At 39.7% G+C, this 16,225-nt stretch overlaps 1 pseudogene; it reads left to right on the top strand.

Annotated features, from left to right (window-relative positions):
• The first annotated feature begins 10,052 nt into the window (after positions 1-10,052).
• Positions 10,053-16,015, top strand: LOC119537235 (annotated as a pseudogene).
• Positions 16,016-16,225: the final 210 nt, after the last annotated feature.

Below are 16,225 nucleotides of genomic sequence, written 5' to 3'. Positions count from 1 at the left end.
CCAATTCATTTTTTTTTAATCATCTTTTTATTGAGATATATTCACATACCACACAGTCATACAAAACAAATTGTACTTTCGATTGTTTACAGTACCATTACTTAGTTGTACATTCATCACCTAAATCAATCCCTGACACCTTCATTAGCACACACACAAAAATAACAAGAATAATAATTAGAGTGAAAAAGAGCAATTGAAGTAAAAAAGAACACTGGGTACCTTTGTCTGTTTGTTTCCTTCCCCTACTTTTCTACACATCCATCCATAAACTAGACAAAGTGGAGTTTGGTCCTTATGGCTTTCCCAATCCCATTGTCACCCCTCATAAGCTACATTTTTATACAACTGTCTTCGAGATTCATGGGTTCTGGGTTGTAGTTTGATAGTTTCAGGTATCCACCACCAGCTACCCCAATTCTTTAGAACCTAAAAAGGGTTGTCTAAAGTGTGCATAAGAGTGCCCACCAGAGTGATCTCTCGGCTCGTTTTGGAATCTCTCTGCCACTGAAGCTTATTTCATTTCCTTTCACATCCCCCTTTTGGTCAAGAAGATGTTCTCCGTCCCACGATGCTGGGTCTACATTCCTCCCCAGGAGTCATATTCCACGTTGCCAGGGAGATTCACTCCCCTGGGTGTCTGATCCCACGTAGGGGGGAGGGCAGTGATTTCACCTTTCAAGTTGGCTTAGCCAGAGAGAGAGGGCCACATCTGAGCAACAAAGAGGCATTCAGGAGGAGACTCTTAGGCACAAATATAGGGAGGCCTAGCCTCTCCTTTGCAGCAACCGTCTTCCCAAGGGTAAAACTTATGGTAGAGGGCTCAACCCATCAAACCACCAGTCCCCTATGTCTGTGCTCATGTTAGCAACCATGGAGGTGGGGTAGGCGAATACCCCTGCATTCTCCACAGGCTCCTCAAGGGGGCACTACATCTTTTTTTTTTTTCCTTGTTTTTCTTTTTCTTTTTTTTTTTTTTAACTTTCCCTTCTTTTTTAAATCAACTGTATGAAAAAAAAAGTTAAAAAGAAAACAAACATACAATAAAAGAACATTTCAAAGAGACCATAACAAGGGAGTAAGAAAAAGACAACTAACCTAAGATAACTGCTTAACTTCCAACATGTTCCTACTTTACCCCAAGAAAGTTACATAATATAGCAACATTTCTGTGAACTTGTTCCTACTATATCCATCAGAAATTAACAGACCATAGTCATTTCTGGGCATCCCCAGAACGCTAAATAGCTTATCTGTTCTTCTTGGATTATTGTTCCCCCTTCCTTAATTGCTCTCTACTGCTAGTTCCCCTACATTCTACATTATAAACCATTTGTTTTACATTTTTCAAAGTTCACATTAGTGGTAGCATATAATATTTCTCTTTTTGTGCCTGGCTTATTACGCTTAGCATTATGTCTTCAAGGTTCATCCATGTTGTCATATGTTTCACCAGATCGCTCCTTCTTACTGCCGCGTAGTTTTCCATCGTGTGTATATACCACATTTTATTTATCCACTCATCTGTTGAAGGACATTTGGGTTGTTTCCATCTCTTGGCAATTGTGAATAATGCTGCTATGAACATTGGCGTGCAGATATCTGTTCGTGTCACTGCTTTCCGATCTTCCGGGTATATACCGAGAAGTGCAATCGCTGGACCGAATGGTAGCTCTATATCTAGTCTTCTAAGAAACTGCCAGACTGACTTCCAGAGTGGCTGAACCATTATACAGTCCCACCAACAATGAATAAGAGTTCCAATTTCTCCACATCCCCTCCAGCATTTGTAGTTTCCTGTTTGTTTAATGGCAGCCATTCTAACCGGTGTTAGATGGTATCTCATTGTGGTCTTAATTTGCATCTCTCTAATAGCTAGTGAAGCTGAACATTTTTTCATGTGTTTCTTGGCCATTTGTATTTCCTCTTCAGAGAACTGTCTTTTCATATCTTTTGCCCATTTTATAATTGGGCTGTCTGTACTATTGTCATTGAGTTGTAGGATTTCTTTGTATATGCAAGATATCAGTCTTTTGTCAGATACATGGTTTCCAAAAATTTTTTCCCATTGAGTTGGCTGCCTCTTTACCTTTTTGAGAAATTCCTTTGAGGTGCAGAAACTTCTAAGCTTGAGGAGTTCCCATTTATCTATTTTCTCTTTTGTTGCTTGTGCTTTGGGTGTAAAGTCTAGGAAGTGGCCGCCTAATACAAGGTCTTGAAGATGTTTTCCTACATTATCTTCTAGGAGTTTTATGGTACTTTCTTTTTTATTGAGATCTTTGGTCCATTTTGAGTTAATTTTTGTGTAGGGGGTGAGGTAGGGGTCCTCTTTCATTCTTTTGGATATGGATATCCAACTCTCCCAGCCCCATTTGTTGAAAAGACCATTATGGCTCAGTTCAGTGACTTTGGGGGCCTTATCAAAGATCAGTCGGCCATAGATCTGAGGGTCTATCTCTGAATTCTCAATTCGATTCCATTGATCTATATGTCTATCTTTGTGCCAGTACCATGCTGTTTTGGCAACTGTGGCTTTATAATAAGCTTCAAAGTCAGGGAGTGTAAGTCCACCCACTTCGTTTTTCTTTTTTAGAGTGTCTTTAGCAATTCGAGGCATCTTCCCTTTCCAAATAAATTTGATAACTAGCTTTTCCAAGTCTGCAAAGTAGGTTGTTGGAATTTTGATTGGGATTGCATTGAATCTGTAGATGAGTTTGGGTAGAATTGACATCTTAATGACATTTAGCCTTCCTATCCATGAACATGGAATATTTTTCCATCTTTTAAGGTCCGCTTCTATTTCTTTTAGTAGAGTTATGTAGTTTTCTTTGTATAGGTCTTTTACATCTTTGGTTAAGTTTATTCCTAGGTACTTGATTTTTTTAGTTGCTATTGAAAATGGTATCTTTTTCTTGAGTGTCTCTTCAGTTTGTTCATTTCTAGCATATAGAAACATGACTGACTTATGTGCATTAATCTTGTATCCTGCTACTTTGCTAAATTTGTTTATTAGCTCTAGTAGCTGTATCGTCGATTTCTCAGGGTTTTCTAGATATAAGATCATATCATCTGCAAACAATGACAGTTTTACTTCTTCTTTTCCAATTTGGATGCCTTTTATTTCTTTGTCTTGCCGGATTGCCCTGGCTAGCACTTCCAGCACAATGTTGAATAACAGTGGTGACAGCGGGCATCCTTGTCTTGTTCCTGATCTTAGAGGGAAGGCTTTCAGTCTCTCACGATTGAGTACTAGGCTGACTGTGGGTTTTTCATATATGCTCTTTATCATGTTGAGGAAGTTTCCTTCAATTCCTACCTTTTGAAGTGTTTTTATCAAAAATGGATGTTGGATTTTGTCAAATGCTTTTTCAGCATCTATTGAGATGATCAATTGATTTTTCCCTTTCGAGTTTTTAATGTGTTGTAATACATTGATTGTTTTTCTTATGTTGAACCATCCTTGCATGCCTGGAATGAACCCCACTTGGTCATGGTGTATGATTTTTTTAATGTGTCTTTGGATTCGATTTGCAAGTATTTTGTTGAGGATTTTTGCATCTATATTCATTAGGGAGATTGGCTGGTAGTTTTCCTTTTTTGTAGCATCTTTGCCTGGTTTTGGTATTAGATTGATGTTAGCTTCATAAAATGAGTTAGGTAGTGTTCCATTTTCTTCAATGTTTTGAAAGAGTTTGAGTAAGATTGGTGTCAGTTCTTTCTGGAAAGTTTGGTAGAATTCCCCTGTGAAGCCATCTGGCCCTGGGCATTTATTTGTGGGAAGATTTTTGATGACTGATTGGATCTCTTTGCTTGTGATGGGTTGGTTGAGGTCTTCTATTTCTTCTCTGGTCAGTCTAGGTTGTTCATATGTTTCCAGGAAATTGTCCATTTCTTCTACATTATCCAGTTTGTTGCCGTACAATTGTTCATAATATCCTCTTATAATTTTTTTAATTTCTTCAGGATCTGCAGTTATGTCTCCTTTTTCATTCATTATTTTGTTTATATGGGTCTTCTCTCTTTTTGATTTTGTCAGTCTAGCTAGGGGCTTGTCAATCTTGTTGATCTTCTCAAAGAACCAACTTTTGATGATATTTATCCTCTCTATTGTTTTTTTTGTTCTCTATGTCAATTATTTCTGCTTTAATCCTTGTTATTTCTTTTCTTCTACTTGGTTTAGGATTGGTTTGCTGTTCATTTTCTAGCTTCTTCAGTTGATCCATTAGTTCTTTGATTTTGGCTCTTTCTTCCTTTTTAATATATGTGTTTAGTGCTATAAATTTCCCCCTTAGCACTGCTTTTGCTGCATCCCATAGGTTTTGGTATGTTGTGTTCTCATTTTCATTCGTCTCTATATATTTAGCAATTTCTCTTGCTATTTCTTCTTTAACCCACTGATTGTTTAGGAGTGTGTTGTTTAACCTCCAGGTATTTGTGAATTTTCTAAGTCTCTGATGGTTATTGACTTCTAATTGTATTCCATTGTGGTCAGAGAATGTGCTTTGAATAATTTCAATCTTTTTAAATTTTTTGAGGCTTGTTTTATGTCCCAGCATATGATCTATTCTGGAGAAAGTTCCGTGAGCACTAGAAAAGTATGTGTATCCTGGTGATTTGGGATGTAATGTCCTGTATATGTCTGTTAAATCTAATTCATTTATCAGATTCTTTAGGTTTTCAATTTCCTTATTGGTCTTCTGTCTGGTTGATCTATCTATAGGAGAGAGTGATGTGTTGAAGTCTACCACAATTATTGTGGAAACATCAATTGCTTCCTTTAGTTTTGCCAGTGTTTCTCTCATGTATTTTGTGGCACCTTGATTGGGTGCATAGACATTTACGATTGTTATTTCTTCTTGCTGAATTGCCCCTTTTATTTGTATGTAGTGGCCTTCTTTGTCTCTCAAAACATCCCTGCATTTGAAGTCCATTTTATCTGAGATTAATATTGCTACACCTGCTTTCTTTTGGCTGTGGCTTGCATGAAATATTTTTTTCCATCCTTTCACTTTCAGTTTCTTTGTGTCCCTGTGTCTAAGATGAGTCTCTTGTATGCAACATATTGATGGTTCATTTTATTTGATCCATTCTGCGAATCTATATCTTTTAATTGGGGAGTTTAATCCATTTACATTCAACGTTAAAACCGTGAAGGCATTTCTTGAATCGGCCATCTTATCCTTTGGTTTATGTTTGCCATATTTTTCCCTCTCTCTATTAATATCCTTTATTGTACCTATACCGAATCTCTTTAGTACTGAACGTTTCTCCAAGTCTCTCTGTCCTGTCTTTGTTTCTCTGTCTGTAGGGCTCCCTTTAGTATCTCCAGTAGGGCAGGTCTCTTGTTAGCAAATTCTCTCAGCATTTGTTTGTCTGTGAAAAATTGAAGCTCTCCCTCAAATTTGAAGGAGAGCTTTGCTGGATAAAGTATTCTTGGCTGGAAATTTTTCTCACTCAGAATTTTAAATATATCGTGCCACTGCCTTCTCGCCTCCATGGTGGCTGCTGAGTAGTCACTACTTAGTCTTATGCTGTTTCCTTTGTATGTGGTGAATTGATTTTCTCTTGCTGCTTTCAGAACTTGCTCCTTCTCTTCTGTGTTTGACAGTGTGATCAGTATATGTCTCGGAGTGGGTTTATTTGGATTTATTCTATTTGGAGTTGGCTGAGCATTTATGATTTGTGTATTTATGTTGTTTTGAAGATTTGGGAAGTTTTCCCCAACAATTTCTTTGAATACTCTTCCTAGACCTTTACCCTTTTCTTCCCCTTCTGGGACACCAATGAGTCTTATATTTGGACGTTTCATATTATCTATCATATCCCTGAGGTCCATTTTGATTTTTTCAATTTTTTTCCCCATTCTTTCTTTTTTGCTTTCATTTTCCATTCTGTCATCTTCCAGGTCACTGATTCGTTGTTCAACTTCCTCTAGTCTTGTACTATGAGTGTCCAGAATGTTTTTAATTTGGTCAACAGTTTCTTTAATTTCCATAAGATCATCCATTTTTTTATTTAGTCTTGCAATGTCTTCTTTATGCTCTTCTAGAGTCTTCTTGATTTCCTTCATATCCCGTACTATGGTCTCATTGTTCATCTTTAGTTCTTTGAGTAGCTGCTCTAGGTGCTGTGTCTCTTCTGGTCTTTTCATTTGGGTGCTTGGGCTTGGGTTATCCATATCGTCTGGTTTTTTCATATGCTTTATAATTTTCTGTTGTTTTTGGCCTCGTGGCATTTGCTGAACTTGATAGGGTTCTTTTAGGGTTTGTAGACCTATTGAAGTCCTTATCTCTAATTTATCAGATCTACAGCTTCATGGAGTACACTTTCTCTAACTAACCAGCAGGTGGCGTCCACGAGCCACCTGTTCTCCACAAGCCAGCTCTCCCCTGCTTAGCCTTTTTTTTTGGTGAGTGGGGGAGTGAGTCTTGTGGGGCCCAATTGGTGTACCAAGCTTGCGTGTGTAGTTGGTGTTGCCTGCCCTGTATGTGGGGCGTGTTTCTGGGCAGTCGGGGAGGGGGGGTGGCCCTAATAATCAAATCTCCCTGATGATCCTAGAGTTTTAAAGCTGCTGCAATAGTCTAATCCTTCAGTTCAGTCCTGCCACAGTTTGTCTCTGCCACTGACCCACAAGTCTTTGGTATTGGCGTATGGCTCCTGAGACTTGCAAGTGGGCCCTTCTTCCAGGCCATGCACCCCGGGTCCTCTGTTGAGGGATGACTGTGCTATGTCACAGGTGAGTGCCGTCCCCCCAGGGCAGTTCTGGGCTGCTGGGCTGTGTTGGGAGGCTCCCAGTCTGCTCAAATGATGGCTGAATGGGGCTCTGTTAATTCACACTGCTCCCCCTTCCCAGCTCTGGGACATTCAGCTGAGGTTGCAGGGAAGGCTAATGTCCACGCCCAGTTTTGTGGTGTGTGCCTGTTATTTGAAGCACTTCCGTCACACTGGGTTGTCTGGGGCAGCTCTGGGCTATGGGGCTGGCGATGGGCAGGAGTGTTTCCTGTCCACCAGGATGGTGGCTGTGAGTGGACACCCCCCTTTTCTTGGGAAGTTGTGGTGTTTAGTGAATTTTCTCAGCCACTGGATTATTGCCTTTTGTCTCAGAGCTCTCTTAGTTCTGCTCTTGACTTGACGTGCCGAAATTGCAATTCTTTGAAGCTTTCTGTATTGGGCTTCTTAGAGTAATTGTTGTAGAAAAAGAAGAAAGGATTAAAAAAAAAAAAAAAAAAAAAAAAAAAGGGCCCTCCTCAGAGATCTAATGGGTTATTGAAATGCTAAGAGACAAAGCAACCAGGGCCATTAAGGAAAGGTCCACAGGGCAGAGAGATCAGCTTTTCTTCGGGATTTGCATATGCGCCTCAAGGCCTGAGCTCCGCCCTTCCCCTTTCTGTGTTCACCAGAACTCCAAAAATCCTCTGCTTTTATTTTGGAGTTTTTCGTGTTATTTTTTTTTTCTATGCCTGTCTCCTCTCTGCTGGGCTGGCAGCTCTCAGATTCTCTGGTGTCTGGTCTCAGTCTATCTATGGTTGGAGTTTGAATCAGTAGAATGAGTTTCCGAGAAGGGCTACCACTGCAGTTCTCCCTTCTCCTTCCCGGAGCTGGCAGCCCCTCCTCCCACGGGACTGAGCCTGGCAGGGAGGGGCGCGGTTCCCCTGGCCGCAAAAACTTACAGATTTCGCTGATCTCAGCAGTTCGACATTTTCATGAGTGTTGTATGAAGTATGCCCAAAGACAGATTGCTCTGTGGTGTCCAGTCCACGCAGTTCCTGGCTTTTTACCTACTTTCCTGGAGGAGTAACTAAAACTTACAGCTCACCAGTCTGCCATCTTGCCCCGCCTCCAAACCAATTCATTTTTAATTGTCTTCAGAAAAGTTTATCTGCGTGTTGGGAGGCTATGTGGATAGAGATGGTATTCGTATACAGACTAAGTATGGGTGTGAATTACAGTCATGGTAGTCATGCATTATTATTATTTAATCAGGGAGTTATGTTAAGGTCATCACCATTCCCTGGGGGTGGGGGATGGGGTGGGAGGACAGAAGAACAGAATGCAGCCAAGCAATCCCTGCTGCCTGCTTTCATTTCACGGTCGTATTAAAGTACACTGATTTTTGTTTTAATTTTTCTTCCACCACACTTAACTGTGTATTAATGTTAAATTCAACCATCAAATGTAATTCCTGAATATATTTTGGAAATTAATAAAGGCATGTTACATGAACTTCTGTGGTTTCACCCCTTGAAAAAGTGATCTAAATCTTGGCCATCTATACTGTTCGTCAGACATGCTGGTTAGTATTAGCTGCATGACTTGAACAAGTCCCCTCGCTCACTTTGCCACAGTGCTTTCATGTATTACTGCTTACTGAGAATATACATTTACTAAACACTGTTCACAGGGCTTTACATGTGAATGTATTCTCTATGCTTTGGGAATAAAGACCATCTTAACCCAATATTTCAAATGAGGATTTGGTTTATACTTTTCATAAATAGAAAGGGTTCATGTCGAGGTTATTCTTTGTTTCTATCCAGTACTCTTCCAATCACTTTCCAATCAAGTGAAACTCTCTTTTGTGCTCTATGATCCACTTCCTTGGAATAATAATTTTCATATGCTGAAGATGTCAAATAGAGCATAGTCTAATCCTTGTTATCAAATCATCCAACTTTTCTTTATCACTGGAGAAATATCTTTCACCTTCTCTACTGAAAGAAATTTCTCTTCCCCTCTGTGATTATTTTACACCATTTTGTTGCTCTAGATTGCCTCACTTAAAGTTATAAATCTTTAATATTAAGACTGTGCCAGTTTGAATATATTGTGTCTCCCAAACGCCATTATCTTTGATGTAATCTTGTGTGGGCAGACATTATCAGTGTTGATTAGATTGTAATTCTTTGAGTGTTGCTTTGGAATGCACCCCACTCAGCTGTGGGTGATGACTCTGATTGGATAATTTCCATGGAGGTGTTGCTCCGCCCATTCAGGGTGGGTCTAAGTTGATCAGTGGAGCCATATAAATGAGCTGACATAACCGAAGGAACTCAGTGCAGCTGTGAGTGATGTTTTGAAGAGGAGCTACAGCCAAGAGGGACACTTTGAAGAAAGTACAGGGGCTGCAGATGAGAGAAAGTTTAAAGATAGCCATTGGAAACAGACTGTTGCTCTGGAGAAGCTAAGAGAGGACAAATATCCCAAATGCAACTAAGAGTGACATTTTTGAGGAACTGCAGCCTAGAGAGAAATGTCCTGGGAGAAAGCCATTTTGAAACCAGAATTTGGGGCAGACACCAGCCACGTGCCTTCCCAGCTAACAGAGGTTTTCTGAACACCATTGGCCATCCTCCAGTGAAGGTACCCGATTATTGATGCATTACCTTGGACACTTTATGGCCTTAAGACTGTAACTGTGTAACCAAATAAACCCCCTTTTATAAAAGCCAATCCATTTCTGGTGTTTTGCATGCTGGCAGCATTAGCAAATAGAACAAAGACTTATGCAGAAGATATTTTTTCTTTATATATTGTAAGCACTCTATATTCTGCCTAAGGCTTTTGTAAATATTTGGAAGGTCAAGTTAATCCTGAATCCCCATGGAAGTTTGAGAAATTACTTGTGTTTGAGACATTAATAAATCTTACCCTCGCTGCAGAGACCAATAAGTAGAAGTATTAAAAAAGTGAGAATGTGTGTTCATATGTGCTTCAGGACAATCTGGTAGTCTAAATGAATCTGAAATCATACATTCTTTACCCTTTGCCCCATTCTTACAATTTATTCAAGTAATTTAGATATGATCGAGGACATTGCTCTTTTAATAATTAAAAAAGACAAAGAACTATCCTCATGGTGTCTATTTTCTCATATATGTCTTAGAAAAAAGCCAGCATGTCTACATTGTTTCATGTTGGGGTTTTTATTAAATTAAGAGGTATATAGAACAGTGTCCAAGCAGAACTATTCAGAGCCTTTTTAATCCTCATCAGGGTAAAAACATGACTTTTCCTTTTTTTATATTTTTTTATTATTTTTTATTTTCAGAAACATGGATTCAGTCATCCTTCAAGCATTTCAGAATGAGCTCACCTGCTCCATATGTGTGAACTATTTCATAGACCTCATCCCCTTAGACTGTGGGCACAGCTTTCGCAGACCCTGTCTCTGCTTCTGCTGGGAGGACACCCAAGCTCCTCTCCACTGTCCTGAGTGCAGGGAGACATCTCAGGAGCTAGACTTCAAAACCAGTTTCACCCTGAAGAAGCTGGCTGTCCTTGCCAGAAAGGCAAGACCTTGCCATGGCCAGAGGCCTGAGGTGCAGATCTGTGGACACACAAGGAGGCAAAGGAGCTGTTTTGTGAGGTCAACAAGAACCTGCTCTGTGGGCTCTGCTCTGAGTCCCCAGAGCACATGGGTCACAGCCACAGACCAGAGGAATGGGCTGCTGAGGAATACAGGGGACATGATGCCTGTAAAGCAATTTGGAATCTTTAAGATCCTAAATCAGAGAGAAAGACGAAGGTCATAAAAATGAAGTTGATCAGAATGGAGATGGTGAATTTTCAATGTATATCCCAAGATATTAGTGTACATTTCCACTGTTGTTAACCAACATTGACACCATAATCATAACTGGTTTGAGGCTTCTCAAGCAAAGTTTACCTAAAATCATTGGCCAAATACCTGGGTTTGCTTTATTGTGGAGTGAGTGGCATCAGGAACACTGTCTTCTGAGGCAAATCGGACATATTCCTAGACAAGTTATCCAAAATCTGGGTGCAATATCTTAGGAAATGGATCATATTTTCTGTAGGATCTTTTCAAGGTCTCCATTATATATTTCTGTCACCACTAATGTCGCAAATATGAGTATGGGAAAATCTGACCCCCCCCCATTGTAACTCATAATTATTATTTTTCTTTCAATCACTACCTTTTCTCATAGGTGAGCAATTGAAATCTATAATAACACCTTATTTGTCACTAACACTCTTGATTCTTTTTCAAGAGAGACTTTTTTAAAAATGGGCTCTTTATGGAAAATGATTCAAAAAAACCCAAACAAATCTAACAAAACTAGCAAAACCAAGATAGTTGAGGTAAAGTTGAAACTTTGTTTTTTTAATACTGAGATATGTTTTCTAGTTAAGGTCAAGTTATCAGTTAAAGGATAGTGGATTCTTGACTGGAAAAGTAGTAGTTTCAGATGATATACCAAAATCACAGGTAGGGAAGTCTTTTTTACTAATGTAAAAAATGCCAATACATGGGAAAGAAGGTGTGCCAGTTTGAATGTATCATGTCCTCCAAAACACCATTATCTTTGATGTAATCTCTTGTGGGCAGACATTATCAGTGGTGATTAGATTGTAATTCTTTGAGTGTTTCCATGGAGATGCGCCCCACCCAACTGTGGGTGATGACTCTGACTGGATAATTTCCATAGAGATGTGACCCTGGCCATTCAGCATGGGCCTTGATTACTTTCCCAGAGTACTATATGAGCCCAGACAGAAGGAGTGAGCTTGCTACAGCTAAGAGGGACACTTTGAAGAACGCACAGAAGCAGAGAGAGTTGCTGCAGATGAGACACAGTTTGAAGACAGCTGTTGGAAGCAAACTTCTGCTCCAGAGAAGCTAAGAGAGGAAAAACACCCCAAAAGCAACTAAGATTGACATTTTTGAGGAACTGCAGCATAGAGAGAAATGTCCTGGGAGAAAGCCATTTTGAAACCAGAACTTGGAGCAGATGCGGCCACGTGCCTTCCCAGCTAACAGAGGTTTTCCAGATGCCATTGGCATCCAGTGAAGGTACCCGATTGTTGATGAGTTACCTTGGATACTTATGGCCTTAAGACTATAACTGTGTAATCAAATAAACCCCCTTTATAAAAGCCAATCCATCTCTGGTGTTTTGCATGCTGGCAGCATTAGCAAACTAGAACAGGAGGGCATGACAGTTATTTCAAGTCCAAATTTGAAGGTTTGGATAGAGTTTCTCAGACAGAGTATAATACAACTTTGCACCTTTTGGTTATGAATGAGAGGAGAGAAATGGAGTATTATCTGGAGAAAAAATAGATTTTTTTTTCCTTTTTTGATCAGTATGATGTGGTACACATCTAAATATATTGAAATATGTTGGAAATCCAGGTAGAGGTATAAGAGAAAATGTAAAAGATTCAGGTGAGGAAGGAAACAATTAATGGGTTAAAAAGGAAGACTGATGGGGAAAGGAAGGTAGGAAGAAAGCCTGGAACCCATCAGAGGGCTTTGTTTAAATGGGGGGGGGGCGGGGAGAATGTGACCACAGAGATGGACAGGAAGAACTAGCAAATATTTAAGAAACTTTGCAGCTTTGGGTGCAAACTATATAGACCTCTCAATTGATGATGCCAAAGTAATAATATTTGAAGTTTTTTGATAAGAGTCGAGGTATGGGCTCCTTCTAATCCAATATCCCTGCAGGATTGTGTGGTCTTAAAGAAGGTGATGATGAAGGCTCAATACAAAATGATGCATGTATTTTTCTATGGGGAGGAACATCTCCATCTGGATAGACTGGAGAGGGAAACAGAGGCAATTTTCCAGCAACTCAAGGACAGTGAAGTCAGAATGAACAAACAAATAGAAAGCCTAAGAGAGATGTACAGAAAGCTGTGGTGACCTGCCACAGGCTTGACTTGGAGCTGCTCCAGGTGAGGGGGCAGGTGAGGGGGAGGTCCATGTTCAGTGACAGGAATCCTTTTCTCATCAGCTTTGCCAAGACAATGCAGTGTCACCTGCATGTGCCATCAGTCATAGCTAAGGGTTACATGCCCTCTGACTCCCATGACTATATTTGTCCAATTACTTATTTCTACATGTCCCGGTAGCCTTTGGGAAATGTTTGCATTTTAGTAGATAATATAGCACAACAATATTTCCAATGCAATCAGGGGCACTATTCACACAGAATGATTACCCAAAATCAACAAACTCTGTGACCAGGTGCACATCCACACCTCTGGGGGTTGGTCTGAATTTATGCTGCCCCAATCACCATCATCTCTGCTGACCCAGACAAGAGCAGACTGCTGAGGACTTTAGGGGTTTGCCACTTGCCTTGGCAAAATGGGAAGAATTTGGGAAACAATTTCATTATACTCTAGAAGTGTTTTGGTTCTTTGATTTCTTGTTTAGTTTTAATTGTTGTTAAAAGGGGCAGACCTCTCCTTGGGAGTAAGACGGGGCAATGACACCAGGAAGGTGGGTCTTGCTGCATCACAGATGGCCTCATTTGAGCTCTTGCTTCCATTTTCACCCTGAGAATGTCCCGTCTGTCATGGTTTTGTTCAGTTTATGTTAGGAAGATAGTGTGATTATTCCTGAGAAGGGAATAAGGGAAGTATATTATTTTTGTTAAAATACAAAACAACAAAGGCACAAGAGAGTAAGCAAAAATGCAGAACTCTCATGATTAAGATTTTGATCATTTTTTTTTTTTCCTACACAACTTGGGAAACATTGGAAAGGTATGATTACATTGATGAGCTCTGATTTTGGGGGAAGTCTGTCCCCTGTTGATGAAGACAAAATAGACCTTTTGAGTTGTTATGGTCAATTTCTCTGTGGCTGTTTATCACTTTGCTGCTAAAAAGATACTAAATTCTTTGTTTCCTTTTTCTCAGTTGTTTCCTTCCTATGAAGGTGAATGCAAACATGTTGACCCTTTGGGCATTTTTCCTCTCACTACCTGTCTCCTTCCCCACTCCCCACTAATCTTACTGAGGGATGATGCTAAGATGTCTCAGAGGAGGCAAATGCCCCTGAGTGGTGGAAGATGAAGAACACAGAGGAAAGAGGGAAACCTGGTAACAATGGCATAGGGAATGAGTAGCAGCAACCAGGACCTGATCCATAGTAGTGTGTCCCAGTCATAGGCAGGACCTCAGGGGAACTGGCTTCCTCGGGTGCCCTGGAAGTTTTCTTTGCTGAACAGAGAATAGCAAAGCCCAGTAGTGACAGGACTATCCACTTTAGATCTTGAACTCATCAGGGGTGACCCCTGGAGACCAAAGAGCCAAAGCTTTGCCTGAAATGTCTAATCTCTATAAGGTTCCCGGGGAATTTGCTCTATCTGTGGTAGAGGGAGGAAATAGTCCTCAATAATATTACAAATTGAATAATGTCTTCAAAGAATAGGGATGTTGGAGTTTGAAATTATTTAAAAATTTGTAAAAGTCATATTGCTTATATTCCCAAGAGTGTGGAATATATTGATACCCATTTAACTAAAATGTTTGAATTCTGTTGAAATATCTTCTGTTATAATCTGGTGTCTTCATAACACTGCACAATTAAATCTTTGGCCTGGGAACTCCAACTGTTGTGATCCCATCCAGGGCTGAGCTGGTGCCAATGCAGGAGCCCCAACCAGTGCAACCCAACCTCCCTCCCCAGTGCGTCCCGGGGATCCTCATGATGCTGATGGGCTTCAGAGGTGAAAGTCAGCCCTTTGGAGGTCAGGCATCCATTCCTCTCAGCAGTGGTCTCCTGGCAATAAGCCCTCTCCTGTTCTCGCTTCATTTTTCCTAACCTGAAGGTAGTGTATGATTTTCCAAACCCTTTATGTTTTCTCTTCCAATTCAGTCACATGGCAGTGACCAAGACTGAACTCTCTGTAACCTAAAGGTTGCTGAACATACAAATCAAGATATATATTTTTATTTGTATCATGGATAGTAAGAAAAGTGCAGTGAGCTCATGAAGAGATACAATGTTTAGTTTAGCTAATAGGAATCAATACAGTAGATTTTTTTTAAGTGTAGTCCCATTTGACAGTGTAATGTATCATTGGTTGTTTTAATTTGTTATACATTTTGAGTGCATTTATCGTGCATTTTACAAAAAAAAAATTTAACTTATTAAGTCAGGAGGTTTTGATGAAAATCAATGAAAAATTTGCCATGAGCTGCATATTTTCAGTATTTTCAGGTCAATCCCCATATTACAGGTGAGGAAACCATGAAGAAGGCCCAGCTCTGTTAGACCCATACTGGAAGCAGGGCTGACTGACAAAGAGCCAGAACCACCAGAATTGGACTGAATCCAGCATCTGAACAGAAAATATAATGCCAGATTGTCATCTTAGGAAATTTCTTAACTGCATATTGGATTTCCCATTAATTGTTTGATGTTGAAAATGTACAGGTACAGTTTATAAGTCAATAAATCCTATATCATAACAGAGTGGTATCTATTTATTAGGAGAATTATGGACAAGTCATCTAAAAAGAAATTTCTGCTAATAAAAGAAAAACAAAAAACACTCTAATTGTAGATGTCTGCTGAAAAGAAAAATAATGCCCAGAGGTTGGCATTAAGTGCTATTTCACAATGCACATATGTCCTGAATTTTAAATTTCTGTATGATTGTAGTTTTTTGTAATGCTATAAAGGTAGCAATAAATGAACCAATAATACTTGTTCTACATACATGAATGAACAGACACACTGGGTAGAGGCTATTCCCCTGAGGACGTTGTTATATCATTCCTTGAACTGTTTTTCCCTCTTCTTGGTGCAGTAGATACAGCTCTGGATCAGAAAATGGCCAGTCATGATGTGAGCATTTCTGAAAGATGTTAGAATTGTGATGTTTGGGTATGACCATCACGGAGCAAACTGGGCGTCTCTGAAGCGGAGAGTTTTGCAGCGTGGGGAGCTCAGGTCTTCACCTACAACAGGAATTACTGGGATGAGGATGGGGTGTACTCCTCAGATTGAGTTCCTGCAGTCTTAAGGACTCTTAGATAAGTGAAACTGATTCCCTGCTGACCATAGGGAGGCATTCCTTCTATTTTCCTGAAGATGAAGAAACATTATATTCTCTCACACAACTGTCCACCATTAAGTCAGTGTGTGAAACAGTCTCTGGGCTGGGATGGGGTGTTTCTGGATTATGAGAATGGTATCCTGAACCTCTGCAATATTGACAAAGTTTCCCTCATCTTTTACCATCTCACATGAGCCAATAGCATATACCTTAATGTTCTGAATACATTTGTGCATTGTAAAAAACACAATTACTGATTATTAAATATGTAACCATGTTGAATGCATAAATTTGTATATGAAATAATGTTTGAATAAAATTGGTTTCTTTTGAAGCACTTCCTGGAATATTAGCAGTTTTCTTTTTCAAAATTATAACAGATTTATTGAAATAAATCATATACC

The sequence above is a fragment of the Choloepus didactylus genome, chromosome 6 (assembly GCF_015220235.1).
Source record: "Choloepus didactylus isolate mChoDid1 chromosome 6, mChoDid1.pri, whole genome shotgun sequence".
Taxonomy (NCBI): Eukaryota; Metazoa; Chordata; class Mammalia; order Pilosa; family Megalonychidae; genus Choloepus; species Choloepus didactylus.
This window is presented reverse-complemented; position numbering and strand designations above follow the sequence as displayed.